The following is a 9,822-nucleotide window of genomic DNA, read 5'->3' as shown; positions in this document are numbered from 1 at the left end:
CTTCTTTAGTATTTTAGACTCTTCTTTTTTTTACTTTAGTTCTGACACAAGCTGGTCATAGAGAAAGTTTTACATATTAGCCAAACTTCTTCTACCGGAACAATAAATGAATAACAAGCAGCACAAGGTCCAAACCTACAGCAGTTCTGCTTTTCCCTCCTTTACCCCAATGTTGGGTCCTTATGAACAGGGAATGTCCATCACATTCTCATAGTGAGATTGCCCGGCCCCTTCACCTCCTAAACAGTCCTATTGGCCAGAGAGGCAGCCTGTCATAGTGATGAGCCAATTGCAGCAGCAGGAGTGTTGGAGATTTGCTTGTTCAGATCAGTCCAGGGTATAGAAGAGACCAGAGAGCTGCTGTAGGTAAGTACACCATGAAGTCTGTTCTGTATACCTGCTTGCTGCTTATTTATTGACACAATCACAATCAATTTTGTTTTTCCGAGTGGGCACTTTCCCTTCTGCAGCTGCATAACTGTCATCACTTTTTGCTTCTTCTTTTTCACAGATCAGAAACTTTGGGTTCACCAATTAATGTAATCTACTTCCTCTATTGTTTGTAATGTCTGTGCTCACAATACCGTTTCTCTTTATAATGGAAGTTCCACTCATACTCGTCATCTTTAGTCTAGTTGTAAATTTCCAATCTTGTGCAATCTGTAAGGATCAGCTTAGCACCACCGTATGGCCTGAATACAACAGAATTGACTTCAATAGCTAACAAAGTCACCAGATAAATAATCCTATAAATTGGTATCACCAGATCCTCGTCCATAGTACCAAACCCAAAGCCACGTACAGCGCCTCAGTACTGAGGGAGGTGGCGCCTCTGTTTAGTTTTGTAGATTTGGTTGATGTGGTGAAGGGTTTACAAACCCCAATCAGTTTTTCATCACCTTCAAAGTTGTGCCAATGACATCTAAGACCAGATTTCTTTTACTTTCCATTGTCCATATGGATAATGAATGAAGGATAATTCACCCAATAGGACAGATGGAACTGATGGGGGTTTAAAATCTGAAAAGCACTATTTTATTATCTAGCTTAACCTCCTGGTGGGTCCAGAGTCGGCTCCGCAGTGCTGTAGGTGGGTTGATATTTGGAGGGTGTCAGGAGTTGGTGGTATCCCTGGTATGGAATCTTGCAGCGGGCACCAGGGACAAAATGATTGGAAAAGAACCCTTGGAAAGAACACAGATCAGATTATGGGGGTAACACTGGGACTGAATTGTTATTAGTGACAGTTTTGGGCATTGAAGCAAGCTGCTTCTGAGCTCTGCCATCTGAAGGATACTCATGGTAGAGGGTCATATACAATATTTCACATTTACTAGATTATTATTATCATTTCACATCCCCAACTGGTATTTGTTGTGTAGGTGAAAAGCACCTACAGTATATTTAGTTGTGTAATTCTATTGGATATTACAACCCATATGGACTGGCCAATGAGAGGGCAGATATTTATAATGCCCCGTTTTTACTTTCTCTGTTTTTTCAGCAGAAGTGCCACTATTGGCTCCGGCTGCATTGAGATTCAGTGATTGATCCCAGTTATGGGGACTCCTCCAATCATGGCAAATGATCCCCAGTGTATAAAAGGTGTTGCATTCACCATGTGGGATTTTCTACAGCATTTGACTTCCTCTGACACACCTCCAGTGACTTTACATCTATGTTTTAGGCTTGGCCCTGGAGGATCACGAGGACGGAGATAGTATGTATAAGAATGTCACCGATGTGCAGCTAACTACAGGGAGATCACCTCCAGCGCCTCCCTCACCTGTTATGCAGAGAGGCCGTCAGCTGATGGCAGGTGAGGAGCAGCTTTTTTTGTACTTTTATGATAAGTCAATGAAAAAGACATATAACCCTCCAGTATGTGAACACCTGAAATGGACCTAATCCAAGCAATGGATGATTTGAGGTGTCTCTCTATCTGCTGCTGAAAATTACAATACAATGCCTACAGTTTGCCTTGAATCCCTCCTGCAGAGTAGAAGTATACTCCCAGTTATGTGACATTGCTTGGAATCTCCTGTTCCTATCTACAGACTGAGAAAATAGAAGACATATTCTGTCCTTTTTTTCCTCTGTTATTTCTACTCAAATTGGAGTGTGTCCCCAAGCACTTTAGTAGGTGACACCATTCCTGTGGTACTCATCCTGCTGAGTCTATAGGAGACAAAGCTGTAACTGAGGACCTGCGGTACAAGGATCTCCCTGATTCTACTCCATTCGTTCCACCTCTCCTGTTACACTAAGATCACCTCCACTACCAGTCATCAGATCTAAAGACATTGGGAAGATTCAAATCAGATAGAAAACCTTTTACTTCTATCCAGATGGCTTCTTCAACAATAAGACACAGCACAAAGAACAGTCTGCCCATTCTCCACCCAACCCTGTATCCCTGCCACTTACAATGATCTAACCCCTAAAGTGAGGCCTTATTAGTTGTGTCTCCTTACCCGAAGGATCCTGTGGTGGCTTCCCGCTGCCAGTCTTTTGGGGTCCCTCACCAGTTTCTGCCACACTTGGCACTGTGTGAACCCTGATGTGCCCTGACAGGTATAGCGGGGGTACGTGCACATCTCAGCCTAAATAATGGCATCTACTTAGCATTTAGAACTCTCCATAACATGGATGGTATCCTGACCTCCTCCTGGTTACCGATGCCCATTTATCTGCCGCTTGCCCTGACCTTCTACCTGAATATAGATGCCACCTTGCCTGTGGTTCGTTTCATGACCACGCCTGATTCGCTAGCTGTCTCAAGACAAAAGCCAACCTCCTCTGGCCCACTCCCTGATGGGATGACCTTGGGGCCATGACCTGGTGGCACCTTATAGCCAATTGTCACCCCTAGTGGGTTCCCTGGCAAGCCCAGGTGTTGCTTAGATTTAGTAGGATCTCATTTTACCTGCCAGTCAGGGGATTTTAACAAGCTGCCTGTGTGTGAAGGATAATGATATTTCTTATTAGTTTATACTGACTGTAACCAAAAACCTTCTGACAGCTCCAATCATTTCAATGGCTCTGTGTTGAGCCTTTGATGTAAATTATTGGTGATACCACCTAACCCCATGCAGAATTACACAAAGTTTTCTATATATTGCTGCATTATTATGTCCACCACAATGAGAGAGATGGACTGTGAGATTTGGAGGAGACTCATACCACACCTCTTGATTTCTGGTGACATTCACGTCATGGTGTGTGAATATATTTTGCCATTTTTGTGTCTCAGGCCTCCAGAATTGTTTTATATACCTTCCCCTGGTCTTCCTGTTGCTGTGTCTGATTCTGTCTGTGGCTGTGATTAGCATAACAGTGAAATGTAAGTAATTCTGCAAATTGTGAAGGTGAAATTTCCTCATCTTCAACCCAATCAGAAGAATCCCCTAAGCTAATAATAGATCTGCTGTATAAAAGTCAAAATCGTTTTTTCTCAAACCCCATACAAACAGTACGCTATATTTTCCCAATAACTGTTCTGTAATTTTTAAACTGATTTCTTGTTGGTTTGTTGGAGTTCTTGAGTACTTTGTCTTCTGGAGTTCTTGAGTACTTTGTCTTCTTCACATGTTGTAGATGTTCAGATGTCCAGAGATTTCCAGGAGTTGATGACCAACCACCAGGAAATGCGCAGCAGCCTGAGGGTTAGAGAATACTTTCTGGAATCATCCAGGAGAGAATGAGCGACCACCAAGGATGAGTTGGACAAGACTCATCAGGAGCTGAAGAAAGTGGTACAGAACTGTATGGACCTCAACAGAACTCTGACAGGGAGCCCCAAGAACCAACAGGATCACTTGGAGTCTGTGAACAAAGATCTGACAGATACAAAGAGTGAGCTAGAAGATACTAATATGAAGCTTGAGATGGTGAAATGGGCTAAAGCTGATCTGGATCAATCTCTGCAACAGTGCCAGGGGGATGAAGAGAAGTGCAGAGACAATAGTAAAGGTATTCATTCAAATTCTGTGTGTACTGTCCAACTGTCCTTCCTTTCTCATTATATTCCATATAGAGTAACATGGAATGTGGTTATAATACACTGGTATAAGCCCTCGTATATTTTGGTGTCTCTCCTGCATAGTGGGGGGCTTGGGCTCAGGATGGGGCAGAGATAAACCTTCCATGGTATTGTAGTGATGATCAGCACATCCATGCCAATAACATCCATTCTGTATTAATATTAATACAAACACAGCATACAACTAGACAATACAAATGTGTTTTTACTGAAATAACATGGATGTGCTGCTCATAGCCAATATCTGGCTTAATCCATGATGGAGCACTCAGGTCATGCACCCCACTGCAAGGTCCACAGAAAGTGAATAGAACTGGGAGCTGGCACTTCCATTTCTAAATTTGTTATGATTGACCTGAATCCGATGTGGCAGAGCTGCTTAGCATTTATTGCAAGTGTTCTCGGAGTATCATTTATTTTGTATGTCCCTATAAGTGTGTTTGGATTCCATATACATTGGTGGATTTACTGCTGGATTATCTATGATGGAAACACCTTTCTATGTTATTAACTAACTAGGTAAGTTACTAATTAACTGAAATATCGAGATCTGTGGCTGGACCCTGGCTAGACTGTGAAATATCAAATTATAAATGCCAACAGAATACAATATCTCCATTTATGTGAACTCACATTGACATTATTTTAGCTGGGGACATAAAGCTCCAATAATTATTCTGATTACTGAGACTCTGTATCAGATTCTTGGTGGGTTAGGACAAGACGGGCACAGGTGGCAAAGAAGGAGAACAGAACATTGGTATTGGGTTTAGAACGGTTACCTGATCCAACAGAAGCCAATAATAAAGAGACCCCTTACCAATGTATGGACATCACATCAGCGTCTAAAATAAACTTTATTCTAAATCACCTCCCCACCTATTTAAGGTTACAAATCTGAGGATTCAAATCCCATGAAGAATCTATTTTTAAATATATTGCCCATCAATTCAGCCATTTTTTCACTCAGATCTATGCAGAAGGGATAACATTTACTTTAATGACTGCTGTGCTTTTTGGAAATGTAGCCACCAGGTAACAGAATGAGCCTTAGTATTCTAATACATTGAAGAAAGCCGTGCACAGGGAATGCAATGCTTCCAAAGGACTAAATAGCTGATTGGCAAAGAATGTAAAAATATTCTGCAAAGAGTCCATAAAATGAGCCCTTCAACTTCAACTTTTGGGCATTGCTTTTTAGAATTATATTCATTTCCTATCCCCTATTTAATGTACAGCGCTGCGTAATATGTTGGCTCTATATAAATCCTGTTTATTATTATTAATATTAATAATAATAATAATAATAATATTATTTCACAGTAAATGAGATTCTGTGACACATCGCCTGCTAGGAAATTCCCTGAAGAAAGTATTTTCCTTTTTCTTGTACAATTGTGTAGCCACTGCTTCTTTTTTCCATTGTTTGCAGATGTTTGTCCAGAAGGATGGGTTCTCTTTAAAAAGAAATGTCTCTGGTTTTCAGAGGAAGAAGAAGAAACTTGGGATGTCAGTAATAAGGATTGTTTAAACAGAGACTCCAACCTCACCATTGTGCAAGATTCAGACTGGGAACTAAAGGTAAAGAATTCCATCATACAGAATGGTGTCCGGAGTGTCACATATTCAGGACCAAAAACATCTCCAGACCTTCAAATCAGACCAAAGCTGAAATAGTTACACATGGTTCTATATATGAATCTGAATTTACTGTCTATGGCTGAGCTATGGGATACAGAATGATGAGATCGGCATATTTCTGTATTGTGCTGGAAATGTTGGCTATGGATTCCCAAAGATTGGAGATCTGCTCATCCAAACAGCACAGAGCAATGGTGACCATCTGACCATCTCTGACTGTTCTGGATATTTCCATTCTCACATATTGATCAGGCGATTGTCCAATATTAGAAATTGATCATCTGGAATTCTTTGAATGTCCACCAATAATCCCCTCAGACAGTCGGAAGCCGTACAATGTTTTACAATCAGAAAATAAATTTGCTTGCATCTAACTTTTTCTGTGCTTTAATTTTCAAGAATTTCATAACGGGGAAACAAGGAGATTTCTGGGTTGGTAAGGAATGGAATAGAAAGGAAGAAAATTGGGAAAGGCCAAAAAGCTATTCAAAGAAAAGCAGGAATGACACAAACATTGATTGCAGAGGTTTCATTGTATTCTGCTTTCCAAGTGAATCGATCCATAATCTTTATATTTGTCATTATTAGATATCAGAGGCCATAATTCCAATAGTAAAAATCCCAGTGTCAGCCCCGTAATATGGATTTTGTCATTATTTATTGTGTGTCATGAGTCTGTGTTCTCTGGATGTAAAGACATGACAATGGTCTTATTATTATATATTATATTACTATACTATACTAATACTATACTATTATCGGCTCCCTTGTTTGTTATATAACATTCTTTAGCCATATATTTAAATTTTTTGGCTTTTCTTTATAATTAAAGCTTTTGGAAAATCAGTAATGGAAGAGTGGAATATTCCTCCTCCTACTTCTCCTGCAGATGGATCTATGAGAAAAATATTCTACTAATTTAGTTCAGTGAATCTAAGTGAATCTAAGTTCAGTGAAAGATCCGTCCTATACAAAAGCCTGAAATCCCCCCCGATTATGTGACCCCAATCCAGGGAGACCTGATAATTCAGCTTCAGGAATGTGATCGGTCAGAGGAAGGGTAACTGACCATGTGATGTCATTCCTCATCTGACGTGCACTTACCGTATAGTTGGGTAGATTTCATTTCTATTTGTAAAAACTGGTGATCAGGCAGGTTTATATTGCAGAAAGAGACTGTCACGAATGACAGGGAGGGGAGGGTAACAGGAAGGTGTATAAACTACTAGGCCTCAAATACCTAGGGAAAAGGGAATGGTCACCCCTTGCAAAACCCTAATCCAGCCCTGACTCCTAACCATATGAGCATCCCCTGAAGGTAGGGATACTCATACCCAGGAACCTAGGCCCTGCTAGCCCTGCACAGCCCTAGCAGTAGGGTCCGGATTGAGACTGCTGGTCCCTTCCCCTATGAAGGACCCAGTGTCTCCCTGAGGCCTAATAAACAACAAATACCTAAACAAAACACCAATACACCAAAAGAACCGCAACTTATCTTATAAGCAGAAATCAACAGGAACTCAGAATGGCAGGACACTCCAGCTATTCACATCCCAGTAGTGAATATTAACCGCACAGCATGAAGTGTGAGGCCAGACTAAATGGAGGAGCAGTAATGACCACCAGCTGCAGCTAGTCTGACAGATCCTCAAACTTCAGTCACAGAAGGGACCGTGACAGAGACAGACATTGACCCTTCTGCAATAACTGCTCCAACACACCTGCCCCCCCCCACCCCCATCCGACAAATTCTGCTGAGCTGCTCAGCAATCCCTTCCCTTGCACGTGCCGGTAACGCAGTAACAACATCCAGTTCCAGCCAATCAAGATGACCAAACATTTCATGAAGAGGATGATGAAGAAGGAAAGGGAAAAGATGGGTATCACAGGTTTAGTTCTGCTTTAATAGAAGGCCTAGCTGATATGGAGCAAGGAAAACACTCTCAGGGCCCAGAAGGGCCAATTTCCCTAACTCAATTCCATTTATAAATTATTATGAAAATGTTATTCTTGCTTTGGGTATTGAGTTATGAAATATTTTGTGATTAGGCTAATTAGGCTTTGCTGCACTTTATCACAATGTCTGTGTAACACAGGAGACATGCTTACAGGAGGATTTGTGACTTATCAGTATAGTGGACTGCAGATCATAGATCTGGCTATGCTTTGTGTATGGGGTGTCAGCATCACAAGAATGAAAAAATATTATAGCCAGTAACTGGTCCCATGTGTCACCCCAGATGAATTTATATAAAAATATTATATTAAAGATTTTTGGAAGAATTCACATTGGAAATACACAAGGAGATACAATGAATAAAATATAAGAATGTGCACACAATACAGCCATAGAGGAATACACTGATCTAGCAAAGGAAGATCTGGAGCATATTATATTACCTGGCCAGAATAATACCCCATTAGTATTTCACACATAGTACGTTGTATAACATTTTGTAGAGAAACTTCATGAATTTAGCCAGCTTAGTTTTGTCATTCGGAACAAGAGAAATGTGAATTTATATTTGTTTCTGCTCCGGCTGCGGTTGGTCGGTGTAGGGAGGCCGGTAGATGGGATGCCATCATATCACAAAGTGCTGCATTCCTTACACTGAGTGCTATTGGGGCCCCTGTTACAAATACAGATTGTAGACAATTCCAAACATTCTTCAAATCATTTTATTACATTCAGTCCATGCAAAGCCTAATAATAGAATATCATGACAAAATTCATTGTAATGGTCTAATAAACCTCTCACAGAATATAATATATATAATGGCTGCACTCTGTGGTCCCTCCAGGACCTTTCCTTGTCCCTGAGTACAGAGAACTCATTGATGGTGGGGAAAAGAATATTGGGGGCAGGAGGGAAACGTGTTGGTTGGCCGAAGTGGCAGCAAACCTGGCCAGGGGGCTAAGGGCAGTGTGTGTTGGTGCAGCGTCCTGTAGAGTCATTCGGAAAGTTGGGGTTGCAAACTGGCCAGACTGGCATCGATCTGCTTCCATGATTGGCTAGGAATGGCAGAGGAAACGTTCAGGAATCAGGTATTATGTGTGATAGAATATGGGGGTCTGGCAAGGAAGGGGGGAGGGGTGATTGGAAAAACCCAGCATTGACTTCTAATAACAAATCTCACCACGTCTATATATAGCTTTATGTCTCCTAATTATCATTTTATAGAATATTATATGTAGATGACAAGTCTGATTCAGTGGCACATTCCCTTATTTCCCATGTTGCCCATTGTCAGGCTTTGTGTCACATGCAGAGGTCAGAGCGCTCTGTGTCCTCTCTAGATGTGAAAACGATATCACCAATTTATTTTGTTCTTTTATGATGAAGATTGTCTCCTATTGCTGTGTGATGAGATTCTAATAAAAGGATATTTTATTCTTCTCTTGTTATTGTCTCTTTATCATCTTGGATGCACCGTGTGTGCTGGATTAGTATACAATACCTCTGCACAATGAATTTAATTACAAATAACTATAAACGTGTTCCCAATGATTGAACAGAATGAATATGAAGCTGTGTGTCAGTGCAGTGGTACAGAGTAATAGTGTTGGTTGAATAGCTCACTATTCGTTTCGACCGCTATTCGGCCGAATAATGCATAATTATTCGGGTGATCGAACGTCGAATTCGAACTCCATTAAAGTCAATAGAGGAAAAATTTGGGTTGATATTCGGGACAGTAGAGAGCTTCTACAGCCTATAAATACTTTAAAAAGACATGTCAAGACTCCCCCAGCTCTGCACAACACTGTACAAGTAAAAAATAAAATAAGGAAGTCTTTTTTCTGTTGCTGGCAAGGCCATTTTATGGGGCGGCCAAGGGAACATGCCGGATTTTACACGGTCTTTGAGTACAGCCAGAGAGGGATATGAGGGGGTTCCTCTGGTTCAAAAATTAGCCACCAGGTTTCACCGCTCCGTTACAAGCCATACACAGGCTTCAGAGTACAGGCAGAGGTCTCTGAGGGCGGTCTCTCAGTCCAAAAATTAGCCAGCTACACAGCTCTGTTATACGTTACAAGTGACAGGTGGCAGCAGCAGTAGGAGGAGGCGGTGGGCACTGAGATGGAGCAAGGATGGCATTAGAGGTTGAGGCCATCACCCATATGGACAGTGTCGAAG

At 41.3% G+C, this 9,822-nt stretch overlaps 1 long non-coding RNA gene across 1 annotated transcript; it reads left to right on the top strand.

Annotated features, from left to right (window-relative positions):
* Positions 1 to 323: 323 nt before the first annotated feature.
* LOC140332353 (uncharacterized) lies at positions 324 to 6,057 on the top strand. Its single transcript, XR_011921109.1, has 4 exons — positions 324 to 366; positions 1,688 to 1,819; positions 3,598 to 3,972; positions 5,475 to 6,057. It is a non-coding gene; the product is annotated as an uncharacterized lncRNA (long non-coding RNA).
* Positions 6,058 to 9,822: the final 3,765 nt, after the last annotated feature.

This window comes from Pyxicephalus adspersus, chromosome 6 (assembly GCF_032062135.1).
Source record: "Pyxicephalus adspersus chromosome 6, UCB_Pads_2.0, whole genome shotgun sequence".
NCBI lineage: Eukaryota > Metazoa > Chordata > Amphibia > Anura > Pyxicephalidae > Pyxicephalus > Pyxicephalus adspersus.
Note: the sequence above shows the minus strand (reverse complement) of the source record. Positions and strands in the feature narration are given on the sequence as shown.